At 40.8% G+C, this 13,633-nt stretch overlaps 1 protein-coding gene and 1 long non-coding RNA gene across 4 annotated transcripts in view; one reads left to right on the top strand and one right to left on the bottom strand.

Annotated features, from left to right (window-relative positions):
* LOC133344607 (protein PALS2-like) overlaps positions 1 to 13,633 on the bottom strand; it is a 220,602-nt gene that overhangs the window by 145,673 nt on the left and 61,296 nt on the right. The gene's annotated exons all lie outside the window — the stretch shown is intronic.
* On the top strand, positions 3,857 to 9,545 carry LOC133344463 (uncharacterized). Of its 2 annotated transcripts, none has more exons than XR_009755348.1 (4): positions 3,857 to 3,926; positions 7,127 to 7,207; positions 8,981 to 9,066; positions 9,391 to 9,545. It is a non-coding gene; the product is annotated as an uncharacterized LOC133344463 (long non-coding RNA). The 2 variants fall into 2 exon arrangements; XR_009755347.1 differs by having other exon boundaries at positions 9,388 to 9,545.

Below are 13,633 nucleotides of genomic sequence, written 5' to 3'. Positions count from 1 at the left end.
AATATATTAAAAGTCTTTGATGTTATGGTAATTTGATGGCAACAAGCATTGATACACATATCGTTAGCAATGATTCTTGTAATAGTACACACTTGTTAACAACCATTTAATACAGTAAAACATAACATAGACGATTTTCCCATTGGGATCCGCTGCTTGTACAGTTATAAAAAAAATTACTGATTAAAGCTGAGGATCAAGTATTTTATACCTGCACAGGTGTTGTCCCTTTTCAAGTTTAATCCTTCGTTTATTATTTATTCATAATAACACCCCTCATTTCGTACCAAAGAGTTACAAGCACCAGGGCGGAAATTATCTTGTTTTATTCCTTCCAAGCTTCAGCACCCAGATGCAAATCTCAATGCACAGCCCAAGATCAAGGCAGAACACAACCTCAAATCAATGGGCCTTATCGTAGCTTCTACGGCTAACTGCCGGCCAGACAGGAAAGCAATCTACGGTCTGGTGGTGTGAATCTCATTCTGCACTCTAATTTCTGCAAGCCTGAGGATCTGCAGGTGTGTTTACGATAATAAGAGTTTTTTGGTGTTAGATCGCGTAAATATATAAATGTGTCGTTAAAACCCACCACCACCCTACACAGCCAACTAGTAAGGCTTGTTGTCACGTAAACAGAACGTGGCCAATTCGGCACTAGTACAGCACTAGTGTGTAGTGTAGTGTAATAGTAGTGTAGTGTATAGTGTAGTGTATATTGTAGTGTATAGTAGTGTATAGTATACTAGTACAGCACTAACCGGTGGGTTGGAGAGGCAAGCCACAACATTTACAATCTGAGTACGACGTTTCGCCAGTAATTACAACCAGCTTCATCAGGCAACAGCCAGATGTGTTTACGCTACGCAGCGTGAAGCCACTGACGTCAATGAACACAGCAGCTGGCCGTCGTGGAATTGGGCACAATAAATGATAAACAACCTGGACTTGAGCCTGGGCCTCACGGGAATGCTGATGGAGGGCACCGGCAAAGTAGATGGCGCGTCATGTCGCGTTTTAATTTTGTCACATTTATCCCGCAAAATTTATGATGAAATTAGAATATAATATAACCTTGCTTACATACGTATCCACAGTCTAAATCACAAATTGAAACACGTTTTGGAACCGCTTTTCATCAAAGCTTATCGACTTACCATTATACAGTATTTAAAAGTATAGAACAAATGTTGACCTTGATATTCTTATTTCAATTAAATAAAACGAGCGCAATTTTTTTATTCAGTGCTTTTGTTTCTTTACACAGCCAAACTCACTAATTATATCTTTAGCACTTACCCACAAAGCAGACCCTTTATTAGAGTATATATTTTATCGCTTTGCAAAGCCCTGCCCATAAGCCACAATCTCAAATGAAGAACTTTTCGTTTAAAATGGAAAATAAATCCAATGCATTAACCGAGATATTTCGAGGTGCAGGTAATTAAAATAATAGAACAGACAAATTATTAATGAGCCTTGCAGGAAGCTCCATAAATGAATCCTGCCAAAATTAATGAGGGTCATTTTAAAGATGTGTATTTTATACATGAGCCTGCTTATCGCAAAATACAACGCGTCCTAACGTGTGTCTTGCAGACAGAGCTGTCAGCAAGCGTATGAGATGGGGCCAAAATGTAAAATTAAGCGAAGCTGAATGAATTTATTGTAAGTGGCACGCTCTGAATGCCAGCTGCTCAAGCCAATCTGACTGATTTTTTTGCAAGACAAAACATGTTCGAAAAAAACCCATCTAAACACCCTGGATTCAGGGGACAGAAATCAAAAGAGTCTGTTGAATGTTTATTTTGGACATGCCGTGTTGCAGAAACACCACAAAGTCAGAGAACCATTACATGCATATGTCTTTATTTCAGGCGTCAGTGTGGGACCCACAGCAATGACTTTGCTGGAAGACCCACGTCATTCTAAGTCCATTGATGCAGAGGGCACTAGCAAATGGGTTCTGTTATACCACTGCCAGCACGCTTCTATAGCTGGTGTTGCTCTCAGGAGCCGAGTGCTTTGATCAGAACCCTCATTTCTCGAATTGTGGTCCACACGAGTTGCCAACTGCTCTCATCCATGCTGCGTACAGCTGCCTCGTGACACAATAGAACATGCCACCTTTTTCCTTGCCCGCACAGCTCAAGAATTACACCTCCATGCCTTTATCTGTCTTTCAAACATCACGTAAGCCAAATCAATTCAAGAAGCTTATCAAATCTCACCTATTCTCCTTACCCTGGCCTCCATCTGTTGCTGGTTGCTTTGCATTATAAGCCTCTGGTCTCTGCTCAGCAACAGTGACTAATTCAAGGAACTGAAAGAATCTATTTTTTTCTATGTGGCTTGCAATCCCCTGCAAATTTGTTTCAGCCCTTTGTCAATTCACCGCTGGGTGAAGGTATTCCGGCGCAATGTCGGCCATGGTAGGTTATTTGGCCATAACTTCACCATGCCGGTCAGTGCCCCTTGATGACGAGAGGAGAAGGACTGGTCCAGGTATCACTCACCGCCGACGTTTACCGTGGCCATAAATCACACTCAGGTCATCGGGTTCATCGCGCAGTGAGCGAACAGCTGCACCACCGCTCCTGCTTGCATTTGCTCACGACATAAAAAAAATGTATCGCTGAGAGCAGCAATAAAACACTCCAATCCCAAGTCCTTTCTGTTGTGTGCAGCACTATGAACGCAGCGATGCGTACTCATTCGAGGCCAAGTTGACCCTGGTAGAGGGCACTTTCAATGTTGAGTGCTGTAGGATAAGTTGGATTGTGGAGCTGCAGGTCACAGTTCCAAAGATCCTCACTGAAACTAATGCACACCTTAGCATTGCCTGTGTTGGAGTTGGGCTTTGTTGCTGGCATCTCACCAGTTCTACCTGCCATCGGCTAAAAAGCTGTCAGTTAGTCTCTCCTTCTTTCTCTCTCTCTCTCTCTCTGTGCCTCCCAGTTTCTCTCTTTCACTCTACCTCTGTCTGTATTGCGAGGCAATGCTTATCCAAAGCATCTGTCGCGCAAATCAGAAGCGATGTATGCAACGTGTGCATGTTGAACATATTTATCTCTTGCCAACCGTGCGAGAGGTGAACATTCGTGAAACTCAAAATGAGCAGGGGAAACAAAAGGGTCCACTCACGATGACCATCATCACGGTGGTTGCACGCACGCAAGCCAGCCGTTCATAAACAGTGGTGTGTTGGATGAAAGAGAGGAGATTGTATGCTTTGAGCTTCCCATCATACTGGGCCATGAGGTGGCCAGGAAAATTCGAGATACATCAAATGGATCGTGACCCCTTTGTGGAGATCTTTTGAGTATTGTCCCCTGGCGTATTTGGGATTTTTTCTGGGTACTCTGGCTTCCCCCCTCACATATAGAGCACCATACTTTGACAATAATAACAGTAAAGCAATTTGCTTAACATCCAATGCAGAAGCCATGCATATATAAATAAAGTCTTAAGCCTCAATTAGGATTTCGTGGATCAATAAGTGACAGTATTATTGATGTTAATTATGACCGGTATCAGATGCCCAAAATTGGATATGGGCATAGCCTCTACAATTCCACCGTACGCTGAAGCAATCAAAAACAGGAAATCATTTTTCGACACCATTAAGGCTTATTTTGTTTTCCCCAAATGTTGCCATCTTAAAGACCTGAGCAATATTCGAGGTTCATTGGTTTATTAATGCTGATGAGCATCGAAGAGTTAATCGGTTGATTCAAACGCATCCATTCACTGGACCATAGCCCGAAATGCGATGTTGCTCTCAGTTATGTTGCTATAGCAACTTGCAACTGCAGCCATGGTGATAAGTCAGTTACTTGGGCAACGAAGAAACGATGGACACTGTCATCAATACGGGGCTCAAACGTCTCCTTTGTTGGAGGATAATTAACTTCCATGTTAACGAGGTAGCTATGCTGTTGCTGTGGTGTATTTCAACAGTTGCTATATGTTTTTTTTAAAATATATATCGGAGTTATATTTGTCATATATTTGACACTTTGTAATGAGAGGTTAATGTGTTTTTTTTTAAAAGGAAGCCCGAATCGTACATTCTAATTATCTTTAAATGTAATTAGCTATATAGGTGGTGAAGTTTTATGCTTGAGTTACAAATATACCACGGTAATAACTAGGCCATTTTGAGCCCTCCGTTTTAAGGGTTGACGTGCTTCTATGGGGCTAAAATGCTCACAGAGAAAATACAGCAGCTGTTAGACTACAACAAAAACTTGGCATTCAGGCGATAATGTTTCAGGATAATTTAGAAGACCACACACATACGTAGTCATATACAACCTTTAAAAATGAATTACTGCACCCTATACATTATACAGTAGACTGTATGTATGCGTGTACTTTATAGTCAATGTCCTTTATCTAAACAGGTGTTTAAGCAGGTGTTTAGATAAAGAACCAGGCTACAGTCTACGTTATAGACTGCCAGTACACTCACCCAGCTTAATAACCATTGCTAGTCTACATTATATACTGCCAGTACACTCACCAAACTTAATAACCAGGCTACAGTCTACATTATAGACTGCCAGTACACTCACCCAGCTTAATGACCATTGCTACAGTCGACATTATAGACTGCCAGTACACTCACCCAGCTTAATAACCAGGCTACAGTCTACATTATAGACTGCCAGTACACTCACCAAACTTAATAACTAGGCTACAGTCTACATTAGTGGTTTTGTTTTTTATTATTTTTATTTTGTATTATTTTTATTCACTTTATTTTTCTATCTACGTGACTTTATCAAAAAATATGTGTAATCCCATTCAGATAAATGTTTTGTGTTGCAAAGAATAGACTCAGGTTACCTTTGTTATGTAAGGGATGTATTTTATTTGTTTTTTTGTATCCATAAAAATCTCGCCGAGTTGAAACACTCTCGCGAGTTTATAGAAAATCCCACGCACAGAACAAAACTTTCAAAGTTCTCTCAGAGAAATCGGCAAACTATTTACAGTACTGCCCTAGACTGACACTTCATTTCGTCTGCAGGTGCATCTCACACAGATGCTCTCAGCAAGATTCACAACCCCCACTCCAAATGCACTCGTTTATTCCAGGTCATTTTCACACCAGGGATGTGGCTCACGACCACTTGAGAATGACGTCACAGGTTCTATAATAATAAAATTAACAGGTGACATTTTTCGGTAATTCTTAGCCAACCGCGGACGCATGGACGGCTACAAACAGGAACAATTACCACAATTCAACCCAGATGATTAATTCACTGACGTCGTTTTGTTTCACCCTGTCAAGCACAAATTATGAAAGCACAAAAACATTGTCAAGTGGCTCCATGTGCTCTTCATCAAAGGAAACCCGCAAATATGTAAACAACGTTTCGTATTTACATTTCGATTTAAAGCTTTCGTGACTGCAGGGATTCATCTTCTTGGTTCTTTCGGTAAAGTCACGTAGAAGGGAAGTAATAAAATAATACAAATAAAACATAATAAAATAATTCTCACGACGTTTCGGCCACAACGCAAGCAGCCGTCCTCAGGTGAAGACCAGGTCTGTCGGGGAGACAGCGTCTGAATGGAAACGTCGTGAGAATTATTTTATTATGTTTTATTTGTATTATTGAATTACATCCCTTCTACGTGACTTTACCGAAAGAACCAAGAAGAAAACGTTTCGTATAATACATTCATAACTTTCTGACCATGCCCATTTCAGTAGACCCTGAGCTTCGACTGGCTTCCATCGCGCGTACCGAGCGCTGCGTTGTGTTTCTGCCGTAGTCGTCGTAGTATATCCCACCGCTCGATCACCACGCGGAAGATGCAGCTCCCCATGGCGAGGTCTGCAGACCACCAGAAGTCTCGAGGCACGTGCAAATAATCTCCGTGAGCATGACCCGAGGAAAGTGGTGGAAATTCCACACACCCATGGTGGGGGCAGATTTGTTTTTTTTTACATAAGAAGACTACTTTACTATTTAAAATTCCTTCCCTTTATTACTGCTACTTCCTCCCTTTGTTGCTGCTAATCCTACATAATGCACGGGCATAATATGACTTTGAGACCCCCCCCCCATCTCCTACGCATTCCACAAGTAGTGACTAATCCCATATCTGCATTTGCCATAAATATACTAAATTCCTATTGATATGCAAATTAATTTGTCAAGGCGCACTTCCCCCTCTAACCCAGCTTAAATATACGCTGCCAAGATTGGTGGTGCTCATTCAGACGCTGTCTTTCCGACAGACCTGTTCTTCACCTGAGGACGGCTGCTTGCGTTGTGGCCGAAACGTCGTGAGAATTGTATTTTATTTTTATTATTTTATTATTTCCCTTCTACGTGACTTTACCGAAAGAACCCAGAATAAGAAGACTACTGTTGACTTCCCATAAATTAGTACTCATTTTACCCCAGAACAATATAAGGCTGAGATGACATATGGTTAACGTTTTCTAAGTTTAGGGACATCCAGATAAGAGTTCCTTAAATGTATTCGTTCACACACTTGCTTAGCAATGAAACGAGCTCTCATTCCCTGTACTAGGAAAAGTCCACTGGACTAAATTTCTGCAAGGGCTGACTTGCATACAGATGACGGGATCAGATTGGGCAATGACAGCTTTTGTTAGCTTTACAGAATACACAATAATTGACACGATGTATTATATCAAACACTGCTTCACAGTCATTGTGGTTGTTTCAGATTTTAAGCAGAAGGGAATGTTAACATTAACTCAAATGCTTTAGCAGCCTCTGACCCAAGGTCAGAGAGGCTGTGAAATGGATTCATGGTAACAATACAGAAGCTCAGCGTCTCCATGCAGGCCCACAACAATCAATGCGCCGCTCTATCCCTGGCGCAACACAAGGCAGGCACTCAAATCCAGCTTCGAGGTAAAGGGCGCAAATGCACACTGAGCATTGCGTGTTAACCTTATCAAGCCATCTTATTGAACAGCACTCTCAGCGCTGCTTAACACTTCTGAAATGCAGTGCGATGAACCACAAAAGACCGCTGTGTGTGTACGTGCGCGTATCTTTGTAGCGAGTGAATGGGATGCCACTGTATAACCTTTACTCTGACCTCTTAAGTATTTTGCCCTTGGTATTAGAATCCCGTTACAGGTCGACTTGGCCCATCATACGCCGGGGTTGAAAACAAACACAAGGACCACGTTGTGGAAAGTCAACAGGTATTGTGTTTTTACAGAATTTGGAATTTCAGCCACCGACTCAGGGCTACCAATTGGAAACCGGTCCTGCTCCCCATTCTCATATGAATAGACACGATGCATTGTGTATTTAAGAATACAATTAACACAGCACTAAGAATAAAACATCGATGCGTGGAATGTTTATGTCATGAATCCACATTTTAAGAGTAATTACCATCTCCATTGTATTTTTCAATACAGTGACACCTAAAATCAACACAAGTTATAATCGATGCTTATTATTACATTCAACTTAAGCTTCAAATGGAAGACTGATTGTGTTAGCATTTAATATCATCCTTAAAATAAATTTGACCCTGAACATTTTTACTTTATTTTATAGTGAAAATAATGAATTATAAAGTAAAAGCTCACCATTATGTATTATAATGTTTGTGTACGTTTCCAGTGATGGAATGTCAAACACAAGCATTGTATGAAGTCATGAGCTTTTTCATTTATATGTTGCAATGCCCGGTGTGTTTGAGTGATTCTTTAACGCATTAGCAATATTAACATTGCTTTATTTATATAAAGTGTGCCAACAAAATCTCAACATTCTTTTTAGAGGCTCCTTCCTGGCATATTTCGGTAATTCCTTGTGGGGTAATGTTGTATATGTTGCTGCATGTAAGAAGAAACTGGTATCACAAGAACACGAGAGAATAACGCTGAAAATTAAACGTGTTTTTTTCCAGAATTTTTCATGTGACCCACCACCCCCACTCCCACAAGCACTATATTGCAGATATAAGCCAACACATTGCGTTATTAACAAAACGCGGCATTTAAACTGAATAACCCATACAGCTTTGTGGAAAACTTGCTGACTGCTTGGTTGGACATATATTTGCATGACTAAAGGTTTGGTATTTTATTGTGGCCAGTGATTTTAACATGTACTTGTCCTGATGCAGCCTTACTGAGGGGCTTATAACACTGGCCACTTGGCCCGGGTCGAAAGGAAAATGTTATTTATTCAAGAAATCCACCAGAGCCCCGAGATATACCTTAGAAATTCATCGCCAAGCATTTTCTACATTTTTTAAATATTTTTCCTCTCTAAATACACACACCTGATGAGGGATGTGAATGGAAAAATAACAATTCTAAGTGTGGAAAAGGTGAGATTAACATTCTTATTTCAGGCCCTCATTCTGATAATCCCAAACCACTTACAAATATAATAAATTAGGTATTTTAAGAGCTGTTTTATAGCCATATACCCCAGTTTTCCCCATATCCCGCGTGCAAAAATAAATGAATTTCTTAACCTGATTAAATAAATAACTTTCAACCAATATTGATTCTTTAGAGACAAATCAAAAGATAAAATTTTACGGTGAAAACACAATACCCTCAATCACAATACAAACAAGGCCATAATGTTCTACCCCTGTGCTAATGAGTGAAAGCCTGTCAGATGACATATTTTTACGGGAAATGCTTATACAGATGCTTGCTTCGGTCATTGTTATTGGCATTGGCATTAAATTCGCAATGTCTATGTTATGTTTGATTTCAAAAAGGAGAGTAAATGTATAATATCAATAAACAGAGCCACTGATTTATTAATAAGCGAACATCACGTACATAATCTGCTACGCGCATAGTAGTTGCTTAAAGCAACATTTTTTGGTTACATTTGTTTCTATGATACCCAATTAAAGGAACAATAATGTCGAAGATTTGACTATGCATCATGATTGTTTTATTCTACTTGTAATAATGTTATCATGCAATGGAGTGCAGTGGAGCTGCAGAGATGAACATGCTTGCTGTGCTGTGAACCTGGCGGTCTGACTTGGACTCCTGGCCAAGGATGACAGCAGTGGAAAGTGAGATCAAAACTCCTCCTGCTCTCTGACTCTTTTCACCAACCCGCATTGGCTAGAGTGGTGAAGTATGGTAAAAAATATATATATATACATAACCGACATGGCATATGGAGGCTTTTGTCCTTTGTTGGAGTAAGAATTGCTGGAATTCCTAATTTTATTATTCAATTAACGTAAAAGCGCATGTATAATTTACTTCTTTTTATAGGTATGCTTAAATATATGGTGTGGTATATTATAGTGCTTTATAGTGACTGGGCTACAATAATGCTTGTCATGTGCCCATGGAAAGGCTCGCTGATTCTCAAGACTCATTTCCAGCAGGGTTGCTGATTGATGGCCAAGGTTCTAAGCGTGTGTGGAAGCAAGCCTGGGTAACCCGAGGAGAGCCATGCATTCCGCTTCCTGTAATGTGTGTAATGTGTTCGCGTTACAAATTGTTTGAATTTTCATCGTTTTTAAATAACCCACAAAATGTAGAAAATAAATAAACCGAATCTAATTGCCGCACTGCCGTCATCATGCAGCTTTGAAGCCCTGGTACGCGTTGAGCGTCTCATGCAGGCGACTGGGCTGTCTGAGCGGTCCGTCATCACTGCCTCCAAAAAAGTGTCGCCCTTTCCAGGCATATGCTACCGTGCCTTGCAATGTTTTTGTGTTTGTGCGTGTGTGTTTTGTGTGTTTTTGTGTTTGTGTGTGTGTATTACGCAACCCCGAGCGCAAATTCTTCTCAGAAGGAAACACCGTGCATCAATGTTTCAAACAACCATGTCCCGATCTTCGCTCTCAAACAGGTAGTGGAAATGATCATTGGTTTTTTACCCTTTTATCTGGCAACAAAACTGACACCTTTTTTTACAAGGAGTCATGTTTGCATAGACCACAATACCTGCAGCCATAACGCAAACAAAAAAACATAACTCACATGTGAGACTAGGCTCTAAGGAAAGCTGTCTCGGGTGTGGACCAATCAATTTCAAGGACAGTGCATACATTATCAGAGTAATGTGTTTTGTTTGCGTTATGACTGCAGGTATTGTGGTCTATGCAAACAAGACTCCTTGTAAAAAAAGGTGTCAGTTTTGTTGCCAGATAAAAGAGTAAAAAAACAATTATCATATTTTTTACTGGCCAATGAGGTTCCAATGAGGTAGTGGAAATGTCACGTTGCTAAGGTAGGGGCGCCTTCCAAACGTAATCACCACGTGTTATGAAAAGGTGGGGGGGGGGGGGGTGCACCACATTAAAGGGATTGGATCACCTTTTGTGGAGTGACAATGCTCAATGACAAAGGTGACAGCTTGACAATAAACGTCTAAGCTGCAGAAGAGATGGATCATACCCTATACGAAGTGGACATACTGTTGTAAGTGAAATATCGCAAGCAATTGTGCGGTCTATATGGTTATGACGATGGGCCAGCGTTTCAAACATTCGGCACAGATAAGGGTTTGAGAGGGACAATGAGGCGTCAATAATCACTGCCGGTCTGCCAGGTGCTTAAAATCCTCAAGCAAGTTTTCATGACGGAAGAACAATATCTCAACCGCTGTAGATTACAGATTTCCTTGCGAATGGCTGGGCAGCCACAAAACAGCCATCTTCAAGAAAAGCCGCTGACAGATTAAGATGCTGGACCCGAGGGGTTAAAGTGGATGAGAAACGCTGCTATTAAGGTTCCCATTGACAATCTGGATTGGCCCAATATTAATCAATATAAACTGGTCCTGCAGGCCTTGTTTCAGCACTGGTTACCTGGTGATTGCAAGCCAGAGGGTGTGCATGGCATGTGAGCGATGTAAAACAGACCGTGGGAATATGACCAGTTGTTTCCCTTACAGCCGAAGCCTTCTTGGACCAGGCCATGGCGGTCGATGAATGCAACTCGCGTTTTAGAAAGGGCATATGTGCATTGAACTTCCTAATCAAATTTATTACTTCCTAATCACGAAGGATGACTCTCATTTATTATTACACAGCACAGACACGTGCGCAATCAGCAGTTAAAATAGCACGTAGATGATACATAATTCATAGACAGGCGGATAACATGTACACCCACACGCATGCAGAAGTACGAACACATCATGCATAGTAGATGCGCCAGTTGAAACAACGAGCAACTTTGTTCAAATCTACTGCACTTTATGTCTGCATGTTGAATTTCTGTCACACCGTACGTAGCCAACCGTACTACTCGGAGGTGCCACTGTTTAGCCAGTTAGTCAATCGCGCAGATCACATGCAGTGCAGTAACGTGGTGATATTTCCAAGATCTCTGGCCAGAATAGAAGAGTAGGCCAAATACCCATTGGAGGAGCTCTCTAGGAAAACGCCTAGTGGATACCTCTTTGCCAACAGTAACATGAACAAGCAATTGCAGGACTGCACCTTTACCCCTATTATGCATAGTAAATATAACTAACACCTAACACTACAATGCATTCGAAGGTCAACATCTTACATTCCTGTTCGCATTAGTCACTGCAGAATTTGTATTTACTTACACTCAACTGTTACGTGAAACAAAGACACAATGCTGATCTTCAACAAGAACATAATACACTATTTATGACTAGCAGCTGACGAGTTTGTCTGCTGGCAAGCAAATCTAAATTATAGAAATTCGAATGTACAGCCCTTTCCAAATCCACTGCTGGCTGAAGCCCCCACCCCACACCTTACGGTTATGGGTGTTGTATGACCATACTTCACCTCGCTGGTCACCGTGGTGGCTGTGGCCATTAGTCTAATGATACTCTTTTATTTACTAGATAACGCCAACTTTTTCAAGGGCAAACTGACTACACATGATAGCTCGTCAAAGTGGCTTATGTCATACGTGGGAATTTGTTGCAGGGAAATCATCTAAATGCACGTTTCCCAAACACTGAGGTCAAAGCCTCAGGACCCGGATGAAAATCCATGTGACGACGGTGAGCGAGAACACGCGAACTCTGAATATACAAGAGGCATCATCAGGGTCGGGATGGAGCCCACGACGCCCTGCGAACCAGACGAGGGCGACAACATCTTGCCGCTTCTTCAGTGCCCTGTCATGGCCTTGAATTGGCTTTATTTTGGTGATTTTTGAAAAGTTTTTCGGTTTGGCCATGTTTGTTTGTTGTAGTACAGAGTTAGACTGATGGCCTTAATCTAAGTTGTCTTGTGGTTGTTGTTGGTTGTTTGACTTGCATCCCACTGGGATTTTTGCACACAGTGTTGGTGTACGGTGCTTTTTCTGCAATATTTTTCTGTCTTTTCTTGGATTTTCTGTTTGCACATAGTCACATATTCACTTTAAGATGTTTTCTTGTTCATGTTTTTTTGTTTGTTGCGGTTGCACCCGATTCAAGAGCCGAATGGCTCACAGGGCAAAACCTAACAAATGAAACTTGTAGATTTCCAGGTGTGCAGCACCGTGTGTCAACTACACAGCTCCACAATACAAGCCGGAACAAATTTAAACTTTCACTCTACAGGTGAGACATTACACAACAACTATTTTGTTTATTTGTAATTTTGTAATCTTAGTCGTAAAAAAAACCACGTGACGATTGTAAAATCACCATTGGAACCTCATTTGCCAGTAAAAAAATATATAATTGGTATTTTTACCCTTCTATCTGGCAACAAAACTGACACTTTTTTTACAAGGAGTCATGTTTGCATAGACCACAATACCTGCAGTCATAATGCCAACAAAAAACATAACTCTGATAATGTGCACTGTCCTTGATGTTGATTAGTCCACACAGCTTTCCTTAGAGCCTAGTCTCACATGGGTTGGACCAGATGACGTCATAAAAACGTAAGTCAAATGTAGATTTAAATTTTTGTTCATTATAACGATGACAAACATTGTTTTAAATAATTGTAACGCAATACAAAGAAAAACACAAGTTCTAATAAACCAATTCCCAGTACTGCTGCCAAACCAATTGCAACACCAGGCTTGACCCACATTCATACCATCCGTGTAGATGCCCTATCTGCACTTACAGGGATGCAACTCACCGCATCACAAGCCTAAGTAACACCTTCTTATGGAAAGCTGCTGCTGTTATTTATGGTTTTCTACTCAGCTTTTATTCTGCTTAGGTGTATAATCTGGCTGTTACAGAATCCGTAAATCTTTTCAGTAAATCAATTAGTTACTTAATTATCGATAAATTAGTCATGAAGCTTGCTCTGTGTCATATACGATATCGAGGACAAGCTGCCAAGCATTATTCAGTGGCTGTGAAATTGAATTGGCTCAGGCCATATTTTCACATCAACCGGTATATTCCCTTGCAAAGGAGACAACTGGGATTACACGTAGAAATTATATGCATGACATATAACGATGCTCCATGTAAGCTGGTTGGGTGGTTGGTGGGATTTTTTTTTTTTGCAGACAATCAACAAGTTCGAAACGCAGCCCATCATCCCTCTGTGGTCGATAAAATGAGTATCAACAAATTACCTCTGAATGCTTAGATTCCAGCTCATCATATCCTCTGTAATTTTGTTTACCCGTTACTTTTTAATTTTCTCAATATCCACTCTAAAGTTAATGTTGTCC

Source organism: Lethenteron reissneri, chromosome 20 (genome assembly GCF_015708825.2).
Source record: "Lethenteron reissneri isolate LAM-NWPU_2019-01 chromosome 20, ASM1570882v1, whole genome shotgun sequence".
Classification (NCBI taxonomy): domain Eukaryota; kingdom Metazoa; phylum Chordata; class Hyperoartia; order Petromyzontiformes; family Petromyzontidae; genus Lethenteron; species Lethenteron reissneri.
Note: the sequence above shows the minus strand (reverse complement) of the source record. Positions and strands in the feature narration are given on the sequence as shown.